Source organism: Castor canadensis, chromosome 8 (assembly GCF_047511655.1).
Source record: "Castor canadensis chromosome 8, mCasCan1.hap1v2, whole genome shotgun sequence".
NCBI classification, from domain to species: Eukaryota; Metazoa; Chordata; class Mammalia; order Rodentia; family Castoridae; genus Castor; species Castor canadensis.
The window spans coordinates 60,070,774-60,084,593 of NC_133393.1; the positions used below are offsets into that span (position 1 = coordinate 60,070,774).

At 40.1% G+C, this 13,820-nt stretch overlaps 1 non-coding gene and 1 pseudogene across 1 annotated transcript; both read right to left on the reverse strand.

Moving 5' to 3' along the window:
• Positions 1–5,898: 5,898 nt before the first annotated feature.
• On the reverse strand, positions 5,899–12,169 carry LOC109699519 (plexin-A4 pseudogene; annotated as a pseudogene).
• A 289-nt stretch (positions 12,170–12,458) lies between these two features.
• LOC141410558 (U8 small nucleolar RNA) lies at positions 12,459–12,589 on the reverse strand. The gene has a single exon (XR_012435403.1). It is a non-coding gene; the product is annotated as a U8 small nucleolar RNA (small nucleolar RNA).
• Positions 12,590–13,820: the final 1,231 nt, after the last annotated feature.

Sequence of the window (13,820 nt, forward strand, 5' to 3'; positions counted from 1 at the left end):
CTCTTTGTTAAGTTTATTTTAGTTAATTTTTTATGTAAAGGGTAAAAAGTTAAGTCTTTGTTTTATTGTACATTTCAGCTCTTCTTTCATCTTTCCACTGCAGTACTACCTCTGTTGCAGAAAAATAAAGTGTGGGTGGCAACAGCTGCATCCATTACCAGGCTGGATGGCAGAGAGAATCAATGGAACAGTTTGAGAAAGGATGACCCATGAAGCAAACAGTAAATCAAGACCATTAACAGTTCCTTATTCCTTAATGGTGATTTACAAGTGTTTAGAACATTTATGAACATTGTATGACTAAGGAGTTTGTTTTGTATTTACCATGACTTTTATCTATTTTTTCTTTAGTGTAATAAGATCTTTACTGCTCTTTTTAACTTCAAAGGTTCTGACATTTTCATTCTATTGACATTATTTTACAGGTTAATTCAAAATTTTTTTAAAAATTAATTTTAACATGCATAACTGATTAAAACTATAACAAGAACAATGACAGCCTTATTCTGAATAATTCAGGAATTTTGGAACTTTTAATTCTGATTTTTCCTTTCCCATATCCATGTTTCATTTTAATAGCACTGTAGTTCTATCAGCATTAAATATTCTGGATAAACTGCTTCTGTCATTGTTAATATTATGTTCTCATCAAATTCCTATACAACTTTACCTCATAAATTTGTCATTTTCCCTACTTACCCTTGCTTTTAGCATCCCATTCCTGCCCTGAGTCTCAGTTTTCTTTCTTCTGCAGTGTTTCCTCTAGTAGACGCTCCTGTTACACATGTGAGTCTTCACTTCCTTGGCCTTTATTTGAAAGTGGCTATTACTGCCATCATCCTTGAATCATGGATTAGCCTAATACAGAATTCTGGGATGATTACTCCTCTTCATTTATTCTTTTAAGATATCAATCTACTGTGTTAGGGCTTCTCTTGTCACTAGTGAGAAATCAGTTTTACTGTATTTGTAGATAATCTATTTTCCTGAGGTCCCTTTCATGGTGTTTCTTTTGACTTTAATGTTCTATAGTTTCATTATATGTGACTAGGAGCAAAATTTTAAAATCACATCATTTCAGAACTCATTATTCTTGTCATTTATTAATCCTGGAGAGTCTACTATCATTTGGAATATTATTTTCTTTACTTTCTTCACACTATAGATATCATTATATGCATTTGTGCTGCTGGGAATTGAACTCAGGGCCTTGCCCTTGCTAGGCAAGTGCTCAGTCACCTCAACCTTGCCTCCAGACTATTTGACTTTTTTAATCTTTCTTTTGTTAACTTCATCTCCCTTCTCCAATTGACTAAACTTTTATTTGTATTTAATTTTTGTCTTGTGCAGTGAAATTTCAATTGTAATGACTAATCAAATTATTAAATTCATTGCTGCTTCTTTTTTATGGCTCTCTGTTCTTTCCTTACAATGTTATTCTTCTTTTATCTCTTTAACCATGTTAAAGATAATTACATCAAAGCCTTTTCTGACAGGTTCTCACTATGTAGCCCACACTGGCCTTGAACTCTCTGTGTAGCCCAGATTAGCTTCAAACTTCAAACCTTACTTTCTCAGCCTACCTGGGATGAGAGGTAACACAAATAAAGCATCAGTAGACTAATTGGCTAAATTATAGAACATATTGTTTGTTTAAAATGTGAAAAAATCATAGTCTTCTCTGAATAAAATGATAATAGAAATATTACCAATTAAATATTGTGTAATTGTGAATAGAAAGGAAAAGTATCATTTGTGAATCAGTTTAGGAAAGTTGTGCTGAGCCTGGAGTATGGCAGTATGCCCTGTATGAGATAGAAGTGTGAAATAGATGATTGGTGCTTGGGGGTTCCTCCAATCTGCCTTTCAGCAGCATTTTTATGTCAGCATTCTCTTTTCCAGAGAGCCAAGTGCTTCTTCTGTAACTGCCAACCTATCAGGAATTACAGGACAATGATGAGACAGACACTACTGTAAGAAGACATATGAGGGAAGCCTATAATACCCAGTAGGTTTTAATACCAGCCAAACTTGGGTGAAAAATTACCTCTGTGAAACTGAATTTCCTCATATACAAAACGTGAAAAGGGTGTACCTTGAATAAGATAATGGGTACAAAGCATCCAAAATATAACAGTTGTTTCAAGTATTAGTTGCAGAGACAAGGACAGTGTACATGAAATAGGGCAGAGTCAGGAAGACACTGTCATGATGTGCTGAGCTGTGGTTTAGCCTCTTAATTCTACAGAATGAAGAAATGGAGGTTGGGCAGCCTGAACAAGGTGAATTTTCAGTTCAGCATAGCAATCGGGTGGCAGAAAGTATCAAGGGGCTGCTCATGGAAAGACTCTCATGCGAGAACGTGTGGAAGTCTGAAATGGGTTCATGAGTGGACACAGGGAGATTGAAATGATTTGCATGAAAGACATGGTGACTAGTGCTGGGATCACATCCTGGAGGTCACAAAATTGAGGCACAGGAATGGAACACATGTGAGTCTACTCATCAAGCAGGCTTAATCTCCTGATGACTTTCAAAAATCATGTATTCCAAGTTATTTTTGTTTTGTGTGATGTACTGTTTATCTGAATCCACTTCAGTTTCCTTTTCTCTTTTTCCATGATTACACTGCCATCTTCACCTTTACTGCATGCTGCTTACTTCAAATTGCAATGAGAGGATTGGGTCCAAAAGCAAATGGAACTCATCTTGCAAACTCTTCCTACAAACTGTGGTTTAACTGTAACTCAGATTTGGAACAACCTGGAAAGGAAAGGAAAATGAAGTGTAGGTGGTGACAGCTGCATCCATTACCAGGCTGGTTGGCGGAGAGAACCAATGGAACCATTTGAGAAAGGATGAACCATGAAACAAACAGTAAATCAAGACTTATTCCTTATTCCTCAATCATGATCTGCAAATGTTTAGAATACTCCCATGTAGTAACCCATGTAATTATTAGGAGCAGCCTATGAGGTTTTTCAGTAGAATGTTGTGCTTACTTTACATATGAGAGAGCAGAAATGAAAAGAAAAGAAGGGCCTACCCAGAGTTACACAGCAAGAAAACAGGGGAGGTAAGTGGAAACCCAGGCCATTATTTCACCAAATATCTCTCTGTGTTGACTTTGCCAACTCCCCATTTCCCTTGCCTTGCTCCAGTGATAGATTAGAGCAATCTGATTAGGAATTCAATACTGGAGAACTATTCTGGAGACTCTGGAGACCTCAGACATAGAGGGACTCACAGCCCCATGTCTTCAATCTCTCCCATGACTATTATTGTTTCTCACACTTCCTTAGGGCCCCTTTTCTTTCAGCCATTCCTCAAGCAATGGCTTTTCCTGCTATTTGGCCATTGTCTCTGTTCTTGTCTTTCTCCTCATGGCTCACATAGGCCATACCATTCTCCTCTAAAACTTTTATCTTCAATACTGAATTCACATCTCCACCCTCACCAGTCTTTCAATAGAAAGATTGCTTTCAGCTTCATCTCTAGACTCACTAGATCCCACTTCCCTTTGTCTCAGGGGAGAGATAAAGGACTGTCCTTAGGTCTTCACTGTCTTAAATTTAAATTTTGCATCTTCAGTGAATCCTTTGCCTCAGTATTTAAAATGTTCAAATTTCTCCCATGAAAAAATTAAAACTGAAATGCTCCTCACCAAATTTTCTCTAAGTACTTGATCCTCTGCAACTACAGCTTGTTTTTCTTCCTTCCATGTCATGTAAGATTTTTGGAGTGTTTTGTGGACTTTGTTTCCATGTGCCACCTCCTATCCACCCTTATTACCCATTCCAATCTGGCCTTTGTCTGCATCAACCTGCCATATTGGCTTTAGCTCTTACTAGGCACTTCAGTGACCTTGTTATCTCTAAATCCAGTGACATATTCTGCACTCAGCTTATAAGACTTTTTAATACTGCATAATGCCCTGTTTTGGGTCATCAAAGACCAGGCCATGGCAGGCAACCACCCGAATTTCCAAGGGACCTCTTTCCATTTACTAATATTCACCATTGAAAGTAAGTATTGAGCTGTCCTGAAGGTGCAGGATGAATGGATGAGCAAAGGGACAGAGAAAGAAACCACTTCAACATAGGAGAAGAAATCTTTCAGAGCTCTCTGCCTAGTCCCTGGGCACATGCATATAGTGCACACATGTTCTTAAATCTGTGCACTTTTTCATATTCCAAGGGGCTAGTGATCTTAAAAAAGCAGGATGCTGCATTGACTTTGCTGGAAATGCTATGGTTCCTTCCCCATGTTGTACTAATTTTGAGTGGATGGCAAGAAACAATGTCTGATGCTCGGGGAGTGAATGCAAGGCTGGTGTCCTTGTCCAATTGGCCTTCCACAATTTTTCTTTCCTCTCCAAGTGGTGGAAAATGAAATCAGACCTGATCTCTGAAGAGATCTCTGCTTAGAGGGGAGACTGGGCATCTAAGGTCCTTTCCAGATTACAGATTCTTTGGTTTCACTACTAGTTCTCTTGGTACAACCTCTTCTCACTTGGTTCCCATTTCTAAGCACACATTTGTCTGCCTGGATAAAGTCACATATCCACAGATGGAAGAACAGATGGAGAGATGAATGACAGGGCTGCAGTTGCTTCATGTGCCTCCTTTCATTTCAAGCCATGTTTGTTGAGTTGTCTCTCCAGTCTCTCCCAGACATGACAATCTGGAGGCTGAGGATGGCTGGAAATTTGTTTTTTCTGGGTTAGACTGGGCTTCAGCAAGTTTCTTCCAGTGATGACTGCAAAAGGAATGAAGATTAATGGCTAAAGAGACAGCTGAGCTGTTGATGAAATAATCCAGTCCAGTAACAGAATAATCTGTAACGGCATCAGAGTCTGCAGAACGGCTGTCTTCCCTGGCCTCCTATGGATTCTCAAGGACAGTGGGAATGGAGCCCTGGAGATGGCTGGAGGTAGAATCTCCTATATGCATTCTGCATTTCACATTGATCCTGATGAATGATGACACAGAGGGCAGAGAAGCCTTCTGTAGTCATCATTTGAGGCTCTGGCAATGGAATAGATCTATGAAAATGGACATGGTGCACTTGAATCAGGGGTCAATGGAAAACAATAAATCTTGCTTCCAGAATAGATGTACTTCTCTCCTTTTCTGCTGTTTAAGGGCCAGATTAGAAGGTAAGGAGGATCTCCATGGTAGAATGTAACTGCCATTCTTTCTCTTGCCTGGCTTTCCACAGGCAGAAGAGAAATTGGGCAAGAAGATCTAAATGGATACTTGGAAGTGCTCCAAGGAAGGGGACAGAGGCCTTGGATGTCAACTCAATAGACAGGAGGCAGCCTGCAGGAACATCTCCCAACCCCTCACATGTTCTGAGCTCCAGCCACATGGAGGATATGAGGCCTTTTTTCCTCACACTTGCAAACACAGACAACTGACAGCTCCTTTGGAGTTGGGAAGGGAGAGCCAGGAATGTCTTCCCAGTGAAGATAATACTGATGCATGACTGTTTCCTTGGTCAAGTTTTGGATCTACATGAGGACTCTCCAAGTGGAAGATGAAGTAGCAGCATAGAATTGTCTTTTGTCTAGAGTTCCTCATCCATATTTCAGTCCTGATGCTGGACACCTGGGGTCGGGGCAGCTGGTCAGAAAGCTTTGCTCTGACATCTGGTCAAGTCCCAGGCTGTGAGCCTGGCCACTCCTGGACTGATGGTCAGTGGCTTGATCCAATTGCACTGGTACAGGAACTGAAAGATCCAGGTAGGAAAGAGAGTCAGAAGAGACAGATAGGGAAGAGAGAGACAGTGCCATTTAAGGGAAGCTGCTGATACTTTTCATGTGGTAACAATGACCATCTACACTGAGGCACAGCGTGGTGTGCCCCTCCCTAGAGGGAAGCCCCAGAAGGATGGTTTTCAGATGTCTAAGCCCATGAGGGATATGAGTTTTTCTAGTTTGCAGGACAGTTTCTGTTCTACACATTGGTCATTATGGTCCAGGGATCCAAGGAGCTCCTCACTGTACTGCCCATGTAGGACATCTCCAGTAACTTGCTCACAGTGGTGAACTCATTCTTGCTCATCTGAGATTGCTCAGCCAGGTAGTCATTCGTGTCCTGGTTGCAGATTGCCAACATCTCTCCAATATCTGTGTAATATCAACCCAGTTCTTACAGGTGGGAACGTCCATGGCATAGAGAAGCTTAGTAGAGGGTGAGTCTTTTCCCAGACACTGCTCTGACATGGAGCAGGAGTCCATAAAGGTCTGAACGCCCACAGGAAAGCAGGTATCCATAATGCTGTTCTTATGGATGTCAAACACAAAGTGTCGTTTCTTGACTGTGTTCATCTAAAACTGTGGAGGCATTGTTGCTCTTCCAGGTGTGTTGACCATGCACAGCGTGAATGCCATACTTATCAGCCTGTACATCCAGTAAGTCAAACACTTGATGTTAGCAGGTTAGAGCCTGAGAGAGCTGTGCTGAAGACAGTCTTAAAGAGGTTATCCACAAATGTTTGCAGTGTGCCCTTTCTGGCCAGTAATCTTATCAGATAGAGCTCACACAGTATTTTTGCTCCCCTAGTCGGTTCCTATATCATGATTATTCACTAGATACCATGGTTTACCTGTCCAGGCAGTGGGTGATCCATGGGTGTTTAGGAGTGAAAGTTGTTGAGGCTACCTATGTATAGAATTAGGTTTCAAATTTACTTCCTGAGGACCTACAGATGGTGTAGTTGCTCACTGTGATATAGGCCATTATCTGCTTGATACAAAAGCTGCCCCAGTGCCATGTGGCACCTGGCAGGGGCCAGGGTGTCCAGTCTCTTCCAGTTATTCTCATTCTCTGTGGTTATGTCTTCAATCTTACAGGATCATCCGTGCCCCACTTCCTAGTCATCATTTCAGATGCATGGCTGTATCCTTGCGCTGGTAGGAGCCAGGGCACATTCTAAAAGTAGCATCTAGGATCTTCTCTTTTAACTGGAGAAGTCACAGATCTTCACTGGGATCTCAGAGGTATTGGCATTGTCTTGTGCTGACACAGCTCAGGGCCAGATCTTGTACTCTATCTGCTGCTAGGTGAACTTATCCTTGCTCGGGAATTAGATGGTGTTGATAGTGCCCTGTTTCATGACACAAGAGGGAGAAAGGGTACTTCTTGGCACCATCCTTGAGGAAATTGTAGAGGAAGAAAGTGAACCAATGGGTCAGTATCTTCTCAGCCACTGACTGGCCTGTGCAGCAGCTGGAGGTGGTTCTTATAGATGAGGTTGGCCAGGAACTGCTTGAGCACATCAATGGTATACTCCAGCTTGCACTGTTGCACTGTCATGATGAGTGAAGCCATGTGGCCATAGTTACACAAGGAGAAGTTTGAAGGTCTGCTGGTATTTGAGCATGTGAGAGAAGGACAGCAGGAACACATTGGTGTTGAAGAGCTTCAGGCCTTTCTTCACACATGCCTATGAGTAGCTCAGGACTTTGAACACTCAGACACAGAGTGGTCTCCAGTTCTGGGGAACGGCACCTCTATGTTGCAGATTCTATAGTCCAGGAAGGGAATCTCAGCTCCAACCAGCTCACCGGTCAATTGATGGATTTCCTTCTGCAACTTGGTGAATGCTTCCTTGCCTTCCAGGGACATGCAGGACTACAGATTGTCCACGTGCACCTGCAGCTGCTTCAGCATGAGGTCGTTTTTGTGGGACTTGCATATGTAGGCCATGAGCACAGCTGCAATGAAGATGTTGATGGGGCTACCAGCAGTATGATGTTGATGATGGTAGGCAGGCTGAGTGAGCTGTCTGAGGCAGTGGATCCTATACCTGGGGAGTACACTAGGCCACCAATATGAGCCATCACTTTGTGACTGCCAGTGAGGTTGGGGGTGTCTCACAGAACAGTTGCAAATTTGACACAGTCATGGTGCATGGGTTCTCCCAAAGCAGCACAGTGTATTCAGCTTCACATTGTCCCCAGTCATGGGTGGGATCACATTCTTGCCTGTTGGGATAATGGGAGTGGCTGGGCTTCACAACAGGATTCCTGAGACTGAAGGCCTCAAACACAGGGCTCAGACAGTAGGTAAAGTTGGTTTTGTTGAAGATTAACAGGGATTGGACATTGTCGAGGATGAAGCCAAACTCTTCAGGCCTCTTGGTGAGATTTGACTGATGGGTGGGTACCAGGGCAAGGGCTGGAACCTAGCAGGTCATGACAGTAATATTCAAACCCTCACAGATGTTGATGTTTTCCTTCCTTCCATGCAGGGCACAATCTGGGGATTCTGCATGAGGTCCAGGTGAACACCCAGATGGAGAAGAGCATTTTCCCATTGACAATACTCCACTCTGCCTCAATGGCACTGTGCTGGAGTCTTCCACACACTGGAAGACTAGGCCCTGACAGATCCTGTGCCTGTCCACCTGCACTATCACCTTCATCTCTAGCACCTGAGGATGTGGTGTTGCAGAGGGAGTAGGATGGAGATCACCTGTGGAAGAGACAGAGCTGCATCTCAAACATCACCACAAGACTGCTGCCTGGTTGGGGCCTAGGATGATCAATTGGGTGTCCTCAAATATGGACTTCCTGCTGGGATTCAATCTACATAGGAAAGGATGATGCTTAAGACTCATGGAAGTGGGTGAGTCAAATGCTCATATTTGACCCAAAAGCTCATTCTGGAATCTTTAGTCATAGTAGTCTCCCAGGAGTCACTTTTCTTATTCTTGTGCAAATAGACAATGGCCTACAGGCCTGAAAGTCAACACCTCTATTTTTGCTGCTTCTGTACATGGTAGAGATAGACCAGTATTTCTTATTTTTGTAAGTCCAGCAATAGTTTTTCTTCTTTTCCCTTCCTATTCCTGTGAAGATTATCTGTTTTAACATTGGCTTTGGTTCCCTCTACGCATTTCTACACAACCTTTACCACCCATCTCCTATTCTGGGTGTCCCTCTATTTTATCCAAGAATTATTTAGCATTTCAGAATCATCACACATTTCACAAGCCCTTTTAACTTGTTTCCAAGTTAAGTTATAAACATATCACAGAAAACCAATATTAAATTTAAAACACAGTCTCCTTGTCTCCAATATATTGGTTACAGCTGTTGAAATAAACTATAGCAATTTGTAGTCAAACAAAAGGTAAAATTAATATATTTTGTGGGTTTTGGTATACTACTGAAAGCATGCAAAAACCTGTGAGACTGCAACACCAGTCTTCTGGTAAATACATTAAATAATTTATTTACTTTTCATTAAGAAATTACTAAACTAGCTTTATAATTTGAAATTTTCTCACAAGCAAACAGATGACAATTTCTATGTCAATATAGAAAAAAATTCAAGTGTATTTCACTAACAATAGAAATTCTTTGGTTTTCATAACACAATATTGGCTGGACCTTCCCTTGTAGACCTGAATATTTACATTTAATATTATATGAGCTAAAGTTTGAAAAAGTGTGAGTGTGAGAGGAGCAAGTGGTTTCATATTGGCTGGGTAAGTTTTGGAAGAAATTGTGCTTGAGCTTAGTCTTGAACCACAGGTAGGATTGAAGCTGGTAGACAAGGTGGAGTCTGGTGAGAGAATTAGACACTGAAACAAGTAGGGGGAAAACCTCAAGGTGACAAAAGGAGATGAGGGCTTCACCAATGAGTACAGAAAAAATGTGGTTTTGTACAACCAATGACTGGTGGAGGGATTATGGGAGATAAGATAGCCAGGCACTGGACAGCACAGGGTTTGGAATTTATGTACAGACTATCAGGCTTGCAGGCCTCAGAGAGTGTAGCTACTTCAACCAAAACTGGGTGAGATGATGTATACTGGCAAAAGAATAGGAGACAAATAGCAATTAGGTTTCCAGTTCCATGTAAAAAGAAATAAAGCCTGGAACCAGAGAATGTCGCTGATAGGACAGATGGGAATGACACTTTGGAATTAGACCTGACAGGACATAATGGGTGACTGCATGTGAGGCGTTCAAGGAAGGGAGAAGTTAAATGTGACTCAGAGGTTTTCCATCTGAGTGACTGAGAAAAGGGAAATGTCACAAGTGACTAGTGCAAATATTATAGGATTAAAGATTAGTTCCCCCTTTTTGCAAGCAAAACAAATAAAGACTACATATTTTATAAATAAAAGGTCTTATATCAATAACAATTTTGTAGGTCCCTATTAAACTTCATATTTTCCATGAATGGATTCTACCTTGGGGAGAGTACACAGAGTGTGACTTGCTCACTGATTTTATATGGTGTTATTCATCCTGGAAAGAACTTTTGAATCTGGAATTGTTGTCTTCTAACCCTCTACATCCTAGCCTTCAACTAGGTAAACAGAGGGCATTCACTTGGGTAGTTCACCTGAATCCTCACTTGGGTAGTTCATATGATTTAACAGCAGTGGCTACTGCTGAAATATGAAGCACAGGCTCTGGAATGAGCCTGCCTGGCTTCAAATCCTACCTTCACCATAGTGTTTATATGCACATGGGTATCTAAGTTACTTCTGTGCCTTAGTTGCCTCATATGTAAAATGGAGATAGTATAGTTCTTTATAAAGTGGTTAAATGCACTCCAAAAACTAGAATAGAATAGTATATAATTGAAGTACTTATTGTTATCAGTGTTGTTAGAGAATCAGCCTAGAGTGAAAATGAGACACTCCTGCTTTAACCTTTACATATAACTTAAGTTAGTGGAGACTTTAGGTGTGTGCTCTTTTCCTTTGTGATGTTCTCATATGGAAGGGTCCCTCTAATGTGCTGCAGAGTCTTCTTCTCAATGGATCTCTCTAAGGCATCAGAAAAGAAAGCATATTGTAGGGAATATAATATATCATGCCATAGAGGTACATGACTTTTTCTATTTACTTCCTTTCCATTAACTTTCCTAAGGTAATTCCCTGAGTCCAATTCTGAGTCTTCCTTCTTCCTTGAGTAGTTCGTGGCTATATTCCCTTGTCACCAAGGCCTACTATTTTCTCTGTCCTGATCTCTCTCCCATCCCTTTTATTTGAAACCACTGTCATTATCCTTACTATTATTAACCATGTTTTATCTATTTTAATCTTCTAGTAAGTGGCCTCTTTCCAGGAATGCCCTATTTTCATCCATTATGTATACGTCTGACAAATTCATTATCTTGAAACTGTCCTTTAAACTCTATAACTTTGTCCTTTTTTCTACCTTCTTAACTTTCTTCATTAACCCTCCCTCTCCTGTTAGTGACCTCCCTTTGGCATGACCCATTTTTCATAATACTGGTTGTATTTGTATTGGGTCTATAGTCCACATATGTGAGAAAACATGCCCTTCGGAACCCAGCTAACTTCACATAAGATGATGTTCTCCAGTTCCATCAATTTACTGCAAATGACAAAATTTCATTCTTCTTTATGGCTTAATGAAATTCCATTGTATATAAATACCACATTTTCTTAATTTATTCACTAGCTAGTTGTAGGGAATCTTGGCTGTTTCCAATGCTTAGCTAAAGCATGTAGGAGGGTGAATATGGTGGAAATATAATGTATTTATGTATGAAAGTAGAAAAATGAGAGCTGCTGAAACTATTCCAGGAATGGGGGTAGGGAAGGATAAAGAAGAATAATGGAGGGGGTGAATTCAACTATGATGTAAGAACTTTTGTAAATGTCACAATGCACCCATTTCAAAAATAATGACAATAAAAAGAGAAAATTTATTCCAAAGAATAAATAAATAATTTAATTTATAACTCTGGCTTCAGATATTTTTATGTCTTCCTCAGAGCAAAATGGGTCTCTTGAGGATATACATGAACTGGCCTTTTGTAGGTTTATATTTCCCAACTCCTTTGCAAAATATGTTTCCCAAGACAAACCATGTATTAGTGTCCCCTTTGCTTGACTGCTTCATTTTCATTTCTGAGCTTTTATTCAAGTCATTTTCTTCTTCTTGGATTCTACCATCTCTTTTTATCTAATTACAATTCATTCTTCAAGGAAAGCTTGAAAAGTATAAAATGTGTGTGTGTGTGTGTGTGTGTGTGTGTGTGTGTGTGTGTGTACTACTCCTTGAGGAAACCCTGCTTTCATTTGAAAGTAATCCACTTGATGTTATCTACTTATGTTGCAAAGTATCTTTTTTGCCTGCCTACCTGGCCATAGACATATCCACCAAATCCATGTATCCATCCAACCACTTCATATGTTCTATAATTAAATTATAAATTATCCGGAAGCAGATTCTATAATTTGTGGGGTTTCCTTTCTCATTCTCTAATTTAGTATAGTACTTGGTTATACTATATATACTAATCAATATATATTTTATATAATTAGAGAAAAACAACAGTAAATGGTGTGTATACATACACACACACACATATAGTGTTAAAATATGGTAAAACACAAAGTATTACTGGCTCTAACATGCTTTTCTGGCCTCAGTTTTTTTTTCTTTGCTCACCAGGAGAATCAGAAGTAACCAGGTTGTTGTAAGTCCTGATTATGCAGAGATGTTAATCACATATCAGGCAAACTCCAATCATCATGTTCTATCTTCTCTCCAAAAGGAGGAACAGGTAAGGATTATCCCACCTGATGATTCAGTTTTTAAGTTATATGTCATTTCTGGTGTTTTGATGGCAATCTGTAAGCTCTTTCATAGCCTTATTACCACCCTGTGTTATACTGATCTCTCTTCTTGTCATTCACCTCAACTAAGTTACATCTACTTAATTGTTTATGTCTCTAATATTTTATCAGTGAGTAAAAGTGAATGGCATGCAAAATATGTGCTACATGTATGGGTCGTTTGAAAATGATGGCAATCAATGTTGTTAGAATTTAAGACATAAAGGTCTGCTTCGGCATGTCATCCCTCCATTTGTCTACCCAATATCTTCAATCATATATTACTAGCAATGCTATCTAAAGTCATTGAAGATAATCCAGACATATTTGCAATGATAAATATTTGTTATATGTATAACAGCTGAATTCATTCACTTATCTATCATAATTTTCACTAGAAACCTTCTTACTCTGCATATTTTGGCCAAGGTCTGGGGCATGACCTTTTCCTTTTCCTTAGTACTTTCTTTCTAATCAGTACAGAAGCACCCAGAGCATACAAATTCTCCTTTGGCTCTTGGCTCCTGCTTTTACACAATGATCTCTTTTCCTGACACATATAGAGTACTTGCACTGTGAACAATGGACTCTGTAGAAGAGCAGAGGAAATAGCAATGGTTCACAGGCTGGGCTGTGAACTCGGCAACTTTGTAAAAATAATAATATTGCCAATATTTATTCCTTTTTGCATCCTCTGTACAGGAGTTTTGAAAGAGCAGTCTGACATAGTGATAGTCACATTAAAGTTTTGACTTGAAGAATTTTCATCCCTCCAGGGACCAGTGGTTCTAAATCAAAGAGAATGTCAGGATTTTAATCACCTAAACAGATCTCTAGCATGTAATGAAACTGAAGTAGCAATAAAGAGTCTCCCAAAAAAGAAAAGTCCAGGGCCTGACAAATTCACTACTGAATTCTACCACACCTTTGAAGAACTAATACCAACATTCCTGAATTTTTTCCAGGAAATAGCAAGGGAAGGAACACTGCCAAACTCATTCTATGAAGCCAGTAATAGACTCATCCCAAAACTGGACAAGAGCACAACAAAAAAAGAGAAATACAGACTAATCTCTGATGACTCTTGATGCAAAAATCCACAGTAAAATATTGGCAAACCAAAAGATCATACACCATGATCAAGTTGGTTTCATCCCATGGATGCAGGATTGTTCAACATATTGCAAATCATTAAAGTAATA